This window comes from Dendrobates tinctorius, unplaced genomic scaffold, assembly GCF_039654945.1.
Source record: "Dendrobates tinctorius isolate UK_male_01 unplaced genomic scaffold, ASM3965494v1 ptg000057l, whole genome shotgun sequence".
Taxonomy (NCBI): domain Eukaryota; kingdom Metazoa; phylum Chordata; class Amphibia; order Anura; family Dendrobatidae; genus Dendrobates; species Dendrobates tinctorius.
The window spans coordinates 14,414,583-14,423,832 of NW_027361725.1; positions in this window are offsets into that span (position 1 = coordinate 14,414,583).

The window sequence follows — 9,250 nt, forward strand, 5'->3', positions numbered from 1 at the left end:
ATGGCCATGCCCATTTAGTAAGGAGACCAGCTTTATATACAGAGAAGAGAGGGCCATCTCTCAAACAGAGAGGGGTAGAAAGAAAAGAAAAACAACGCTTCAGATTCAGGAGAACAGCAGGATTTACACCAAGTAAAGAAATTACATATTTATTATTTATTTATATAGCACCATTGATTCCATGGTGCTGTACATGAGAAGGAGTTACATAAAAATTACAGATATCACTTACAGGAAACAAACCAACAATCACAGACTGATACAGAGGGGAAGAAGACTCTGCTCTTGTGGGCTTACATTCTACAGGATGGTGGGAAAGGAGACAGTAGGTTGGGGGGTTGCAGTAGCTCCGGTGTTGTTGAGGAGGCAGCAGGGTCATTGCAGGATGTAAACTTTATTGAAGAGGGTGGGTTTTCAGGTTCACAGTCTGAAGGATCCGAATGTGGTTGATAGTCGGGCATGTTGGGGCACAGAATTCGAGAGGATGGGGGATATTCGGGAGAAGTCTTGGAGGTGATTAGGTGAGGAGTGAATAAGTGCAGAAGAGAGAGGGAGGTCTTGAGAGTACCGGAGATTACGTGAGGAGAGATATCGGGAGATTAGTTCAGAGATATATGGAGGAGACAGGTTATAGATGGCTTTGTAGGTCACTATTAGTAATTTGAACTGGATACACTGTGGGAATGGGAGCCAGTGAAGAGATTTGCAGAGGGGAGAAGCAAAGGAGTAGCGAGAAGAGAGATAAAATAGTTGAGCAGCAAAGTTAAGGATGGACTGGAGAGGTGCGAGAGTGTTAGAAGGGAGGCCACAGAGGAGGATGTTGCAGTAGTCAAGGTGGGAGATGATGAAGGCATGCACAAGCATTTTATTAGATTGAGGGTTGAGGAAAGGAGGGATTCTGGAAATATTTTTGAGTTGGAGGCAACAAGAGGTGGAAAGAGCTTGGATGTGGGTTTGAAGGACAGGGCAGAGTCAAGGGTTACTCCGAAGCAGCGGACTTCTGGTACGGGGGAAGGCGTGAAGTCATTTATTGTGATAGATAGATCAGGTAAGGAAGATCTGTGAGATGGAGGAAAGATAATGAGTTGAGATTTTTCCACATTGAGTTTGAGGAAGCGAGAGGAGAAGAAGAAGGATATGGTTGATAGACACTCCGGGATTCTGGACAGCAGAGAGGTAAATCTGAGTGTCATCAGCATAAAGGTGGTACTGGAATCCATGAGTTGTCCATGGCCAAGAGTATAGATTGAGAAGATTAGGGGTTCTAGAACAGAGCCTTGGGTGACTCCAACAGAGAGAGGATGGGATGAGGAGGTAGTGTGGAAGTGGGAGACACTGAATGTGCGGTTGGAAACGTATGAGGAGATCCAGGATAAGGAAAGGTCCTTGATGCCAAAGGAAGATAGGATCTGTAATAGGAGACAGTGGTCAACTGTGTTGAATGCAGAGCACAGGTCTAGAAGGAGGAGTAGAGAGTATTGTCTATTAGCTTTGGCAGTAAGTAGGTCATTAGTAATTTTGGTCAGGGCAGTCTCAGTGGAATGATGGGGAGGGAAGCCAGATTGTAGATTGTCAAAGAGCTAGTTAGATGAGAGGTGAGAGGAAAGTTCAGCTCCAGGAGTTTGGAAACAATAGGAGCAGCGATATTGGGCGATAGCTGGACATAGCGATTGGGTCGAGGGTTGGCTTTTTAAGAATAGGTGTAATTGTGGCATGTTTGAAGGCAGAAGGGAAGGTACCAGAAGTTAGTGATAGGTTGAAGAGATGGGTTAGGGTTGGGATAAGTGTGGTGGTGAGGTTGGGGAGGAGGTGGTATGGGGTCTAGTGCGCAAGTGGTGAGGTGTGATTTGGAGAGGAGACAATTAAGCTCCCCTTCAGTGATGTTGGAGAGGGAAGTTATGGGGAGGGGCAATGGTGTGGTATAGAAAGGGGTTGTGGTGGTTGATCAATAAAGACTTGCCTTGTTTGGTCGAACTTATTTTTGAAGTCTGTGGCAAAGTCCTCAGCAGGGAAGAGGTAGCTTGGACGGGGCAGTGGTGGGCGGAGGAGGGAGTTAAAAGTTTTGAATAACTGTTTGGGGTTGTAGTATAGGGAAGATACAAGGGTTGTGAAGTAGGCCTGTTTAGCAGAGGTGAGGGCAGATTTGAAAGTGAGTGTTGCTTGTTTGAGTGCAGTGAAGTCATCTTGCGAATTTGTTTTCTTCCAACGTCGCTCTGCAACCCTGGACACTTATCGGAGCTTTTTAGTGGTTATTGTGCCAGGGTTGTCTATTGATACATTGCACTCTGCCATGAACGAGAGTGACTGTGTCAATAGCTGATGCAAGAGTGGCATTATAGAAAGCAATGGCACTGTCTGTGTCGTGGAGTGAGGATATGGATGCCAGTGGTAGAATAGAGTCAGAGAGGGGTGTGGATGTCTAGGTATGCGAGGTTTCTGTGGGGGTGTGCATGTTGCTGGACATGGGTGACAGGTGAGGAGGACAGGGATGAGAAAGCGAGTAGATGTTGGCCAGATAGAGGGAGAGGGGAGGTTGTGAAGTTAGATAGAGAACAGAGACGGGTGAAGATCAGGTCTATTGTATGTCCGTCTGTGTGGGTGGATGAGGAGGACCACTGAGTAAGCCCAAAAGATGAAGTGAGGGACAGAAGATTGGAGGCTGTTAAGTGAAGAGTATCAGTAGGGATGTTGAAGTCACCCAAGATGACAGTGGAAATGTCAGTGGAAAGAAAGTGAAGAAGCCAAGTAGAGAGTTGGTCAATAAAGGCAGTTTCCAGGTCCAGAGGTCGGTATGACAGCCACTTGGAGGTTGCAGGGAGAGTAGATGCGGACAGAGTGGACTTCAAAAGAGGGGAGGATAAGGGAGGGTAGAAGTGGGATTGGGTTAAAGGTGCAGTTGGTAGAAAGGAAGACCCAATCCTCCACCATGCCTGTTGCCAGGGCGAGGAGTGTGGGTGAAGTGGAGGCCGCCGTAACAGCTCAGCAGGGGAGGCGGTGTCAGAGGGTGTCAGCCATGTTTCTGAGAGGACAAGGAAGGCAAGAATACAAGAAAGAGGTCTTGAATCACAAGAAACTTATTGCAGATGGAGAGGGCATTCCACAGTGCTCCAGAGAGAGGGAGCAGTGGGGTGGGCCTCAGGGGTACGGGTTTTCCGTTGGAGAAATTCATGTAGTTCATATTAGATAGGGAGTGATAGGAGGGGGAATTAATGGGAGGTTTGAGCTGTGGGAGTCTAGGATTAGGAGATATGTCGCCAGCAGTGAGGAGAGGCTGAGAGAGCGAGAGCAGGTGGGAGAAGGAGCGTGGCCGGCTTGTATTGTTTTATTAGGAGAGATCTAAGATTGAGGAGCAGGTTAGCAGAGGAGATCAGGTGGGGAGGAAAGAGGGAAAGAAAGATGATCATTTGGTTAGAGGGTGCTGGGATTTGGGGATAGCAAAGGAGAGTGAGGATTAGTGGAGCAAACACTGCAAGGGCATATGTAAACATGGTGAAGGAGTAAGATGTGTTAATAGAAAAGCTAGGTGCAAGTAATAAGAAGTGCTTACTTGGCAGACATACCCAAAAGAGACAAATACATAGTGTGGGGTCCTGACTCCTGCCGTGACTAGGCCTAGGTTCACATTAGCTTTTGTGTGCGCAGCGTTTCATCTGCATGTGCAAACGCATGTCAAAACGCATACAGACGCATGTTTACGTCGCCTATTTGACAAATTTTTGCCGCTTCCAAAAATCCAACATGATGCGTTCGCCGGACTCCGCCTCACACCGAAAAACAACGCATGCGTACGCTGATGCATGCGAACTGATGCAAACGCATGCCCCTGCGTCCACTATGTTAAAGATAGGGAAACATGACGCATACGGATTGCTGTGGATGAAACGCTGCGCAGATGCAAATGTGAAACCAGCCTGTCGTTGAATTAACTGCAGCATCTGGATACTTAGCTGCAGCTTTACTTTGCTGCAGGATGCGTGCTTTCCCCCACACGCATGCACCCCTTAGTAGCATTCTAAATTTATAGGACAAAAGGTACTGTCACACTTTGCGATGTACCAGCGATCCCGACCAGCGATATGACGCGGTCAGGATCGCTGGTACATCGCTAAATGGTCGCTAGTGAGCTGCCACACAGGCAGATCTCACGAGCGACATCGCAGGGGTCAGGGGTCGCTACTTACATGTCAGACGAGGCGATCCTGACGTCCTCCCGCCCGCGTCCACGCGCCGCTCGTCGTCACAGCAGGAAGCTGACGACGAGAAGCGGCCCAGGACGTTCTCGCGCGATCAGCGATAACCAGCGGGGGAGCGGTCGGAGGTAAGTATCAGACATAGCGATATCGCTAGCAATATCGCTATAACGTCACAAAAACCAGTGACGTTATAGCAATATTACTAGCGATATCGCTTAGTGTGACAGGCCCTTAAGTAGAGGATCAGGTGAGAGGGATTGTGGGAACTCGTTTGGGAAAAATTAGCAGCTGACAAGCACACCAGGGGTGGATAGATGATCAAAGATGCTGGGCTTGGCTACATCTATATGCTAAAACACCTTTCGCCAGATAACATCTATAGTGACCCCAACCATGGATACACAGCAGTGAGTATTGAGTACAATGCAAAAAATTAGTTATAGCAAAGATTCAGCAGGCACGGTTATATAATATTTAAAATATGTTCCAGGATTACAATGCAGCAGATGATAGACAGCAAGCAGTTTATTTATGGCAAATGGTGAAGAAGGAAGGATATCATGAATGAGAATGCTGCTCTGCTGGGTGTAAAAGTGAATCCAGATGTGATGTTCCACTCTTCCCATTTGCATAACTCAATCACAAAAAAATTTCCTTGGTCACAAACTTTTCACTTTTTTCACATTTTTTTCTGAATTAAATGTTTTTTTATTTTTCTAAATACCATGCAAACAGTGTTCCTGACAAAAGGCACACCCAGGAGGCATGTTTGCAACCCTTAGAGCCTTTTATAAAAAAAAAAAATATTTTTAAACCCCTTCTTGTTCTTTTCGTTCCACTGTGGTTTTGTTTTGAAAAAGAAACCGGTTTGGTTTTGAAAAGCATTGACAAACTACAGTATTCTTGTTCACCAACATCATGTCTGGTGTCACATCTACACTCAGCAGGGCAGCATTCTCATTTGTGATATCTTACCTTTTACACCAATTTTTTTTACTGTGAATTAATCCCCAGCACACGATGCAACACTAGCTCTACGAACATTCAGGAGATGTGAGAGAAATGTGGAGGTATAGTCTAAAAAGGGGGAATGGTTAGAAAAACGGAGAAATGTGGAGGTATAGTCTAAAAAGGGGGAATGGTTAGAAAAACGGAAAGGATAGCAGTCTGGTATGTTCCTATACCCCTTCGTCTCAGCGATCGGTGTGGGTTTCAGGACATTATTCAAACATTATTTAGCCTTTAATGATTTGCAATAGTTCTGACAGGTCACATAGGACTTGCTGGTATATTTATGGTGGATATGTACATTCCTGAAACTCTCCTATATATCTAAATGGGATTTGCAGAAATTTATGCACCTGCTGCAGAGACAACTCCATTCATTTACAGGGGTTACCCCAAATACAAGCAGGCCATTACATGAAGGTCACCAGTATTTTAACCATGAAGAAAATTATAGAGCGGTACTGAGCAGAGTAGATGTGAATCCAGCTCTAGGGGGAGGTATAATACCTGTTAGGCCAAATTCACATTTACATGCATTGGATGGAGAGGGTAAGAATATATGCTATAGTATGCTATGCGTCGACCTATATCGGCCTATATTTAGAAGTATACATTTAGCAGGATGTGATAAGTCCATCTACATCCATGTACAGTTTTTAATTAAAAAAAAAAACATTTTCCAAGTAGTATTTACTGGTATAGATAGGCCCACCCTTGTTTATTTCTGTCATTCCTGTGGCGTGGTTCAGAGTGGATGTCTAGAGGGGTACACCTTTTTTCCTCGCTAAACCAATTAAAACGTATAGAGTATGAATGTACCGTATTTCTATATATTTCATTATATCTTCCATTGATAATAATGGAGAAAAGAAATGTATCTGTTATACGTTGTTTTGGAACAAAATAGTCATTACTTACGGTTTTCTTTACGTCAAAAAAGGAATATGATATAACCCAGGCAAAACGTAGTCAAAAGAACATTTTTTTTTTTTAAACTATGTCTTGCCCTTTTAATCTGTGTGCATACGTCTCTATGCATTTTTTTTTTTTTTTGCACCTGTGTGTCTCTCTGTCACAGATTACATCAGTGCCATTCAGGTCACGGAACGGGCACTGCAAAACCTAAAGCCCTATTCATATTGCATTCATATCTCACTGGGATGTCTCCAATGTATGCTGTTCAGTTATTTGCATCACCTACAGTACACGTGATCATTTTGCTTTGTGGGGAAAACACAGGGAACTGAAGCATACTAACCTGACCATCACTAAAGGGCACACTGTAAGCAACCATCGGAGCCATATGGGTTAATGTAAATATACTGTATATGGAGTGTGATCTAATCACTCTTTACCTGCCCTCCATAGTGGGGGGGTATGCCACTTGCCAAATATTTCTGCACCTAACTAAGCTGTAATTGTAATTACACTACTGATCCTGAGTTACATTCTGTATTATACTCCAGAGCAGCACTCGCTATTCTGCCGGAGAATCATTGTGTACATACATTACATTAATCACCAGGGTGGAGATATCTTTGGCTATCCCTAGCCTCTCAATAAGCTCATATACTCGGGGCATCGGATATGCGTTGAACTTGGACTTGTCACTGAGCTTCCTGTAATCGTTACAGAAGTGCCACTCTCCATTTGGTTTTGCCACAAGGACAACAGGGCTGGACCAGCTCTTTCACTCCTCGATGATGCTCAGGCTTAAAATTCTCTTCACCTCCCTGGAGATCACCTCGCAGCAGGCTTTGGGAATCCGATACGGCTTTTCGTTCACCCTCACAGGTGGTTCAGTCAGGATTTTGTGCTCCACAATCTGCACACATCCTGATAACTCTGTAAAACAGGTCCCGGCTCCGATGAAGCAGCTCACGACACTGTTGTTTCAGGGGCTGTGACAGTGTCTCTGCCACTGTGAAATCCTCAACCCTGGCTTCAGGATGGGCCCTTAGGCACGTTGCTTCTACCGGATCCCTGTATTGCCACAGTTTACGCAGGTTAACGTGGTACACCTGGTATGCTTTCTTCTCCCTGGTTGGTGGACCTTGTAGTTGATGTCACTTAACTTCTCGACCACCTCATATGGCCCTTGACACTTGAATAGGAACTTGCTTTCAACTGTGGGGATCAACACTAAACACCCAATCTCCAGGGCTAAACTATCTCAGTCTTGCCGACCGATTGTAGACCCTTGCCTGGGCCTCTTGTGCTTGGAGGAGGCTCTCTCTCACAATTGGCATCATACTCACGATCCGGGCCTGCATCTGGGCCACATGTTCGATAACACTTCAGTGGGGTGTTACCCAGGTCTCCTTTGCAATGTCCAGAAATCCTCAAGGGTGCCATCTCTATAACAGCTCGAACGGTGAGAACCTTCTAGAGGCATGTGGCACTTCTCTAATGGAGAACAGTAGGTATGGTAATGGCAATCCCAGTCCTGGCCATCCTTCTCCACGACCTTCTTTAGCATAGACTTCAAGGTCTTGTTGAACCTTCCCACAAGGCTGTCCGTCTGTGGATGGTATGCAGATGTTCCGAGTTTGGTAATCTGGAGGGCTTTGCATAACTCTCATTACCCTGGACCTGAACGGTGTTCCTTGGTCCATCAGAAACTCCCTAGGCAGGCCGGTCCGGTAGAAAATATGAACTAGCTCTCGGGCTATATTCCTGGCTGAGGAGTTAGTCAGTGGTACCACCTCTGAGTACTTTGTAGCATAGTCCATGATCACCAAGATGTATTGGTGGCCTCTGGCAGACTTAAGTAGGGGTCCTACCAGGTCCATGGCAATTTGATCAAAGGTGACCTCTATAATGGGTAACGAAACAAGGGGAGTGCAGAAGTGAGATACGGGAGTAGTTAACTGACAGGTAGGGCAGGATTGGCAGAAATGAACAATGTGACCTGTGACATTCAGGTTAGTAGAACCTCTGAAGAACTCGCTCTTTTTTTTTTTTCTATGCTTAAATGCTCCCCAAGACATGAGAACGGGGCAATCTAGTGCCCTACATCTATAGGGTCCAAGGACTAACAGCTGCTCTAATACTTTCTCTTGCTGTTTAGTGACCTGATAAAGCAACTCCTCATTAACTGCAAATTACGTGAACTTGGTGTTGGCCCTCTGCTTTTGGGCAACCCTATTTATCAGACATTTTAGGGTAAGATCCAGCATTTGAGAAACCCCCAGTTCAGGAATCTCAGCCTCATCCTCGTCACCAGCCAGGACACACAAGGGGAATTCATCCACTTCCAACTGCGATGGAGTTCCCTCAGGTTTGGACTGGCTTGTCTGGGACACTTGGTATCCCCAACTTCCCAGAACAGGCTGAAGTCCCACCCGATTATCACAGGTGTAAAGGACAACGGGTGGCTATATGTTCCGGACTCCAACATCTCCAGCAGAGCAAGTCTTTACCAATGGCCCTTGACAGCCCCTCAGCAAATCCTTGGGATCTAGGACTCCCCCCCCCCCAAAGGTAACTCTACTACCCCTCTTTTGGGGCTCAGGCTCCTACTGGGTAGTAAGGGAGTGATCATATCTGTCCATGACCACCCGTTCAACCACCTGGGCTGGAGTGGAAGAATCCGGCTGCAGCCATTTCTGTACAAGATGCAGTAAATCAAACATTTGGGATCGAAGTGGTTTGTCCCCATAATACGCCCAATAGTGAACCCTTCAATTTTTAATTTGGCATACTCTTGCATATCCTGTAACGCCAAATCATAATAAAGCTTTTGGAGTTTGCCAGTTAAAAAGGGGGCCAGCACCTCCACCAACTGCTCTGGTCGTAGCTTCTCACATTCTGCTACCCGTTCAAACACAGTCAAAAATGCTTCCACATCATCACCTGGGATCATTTTTTGCATCGCTCATCTTACCGCCTTCTGTACACATGTATCGTTACCTAGACTTGGGGAGGGGCTGTCAGCCTTCCTCGAACTGCCTCGGCGAGCATATCAGTTTGTTGCTGCTGTTGTATAAGCAGTACACATCTCCTGAGGCGTGCTCTGTTGCTGCTGCCGTAGTACCAGATGTTCAAGC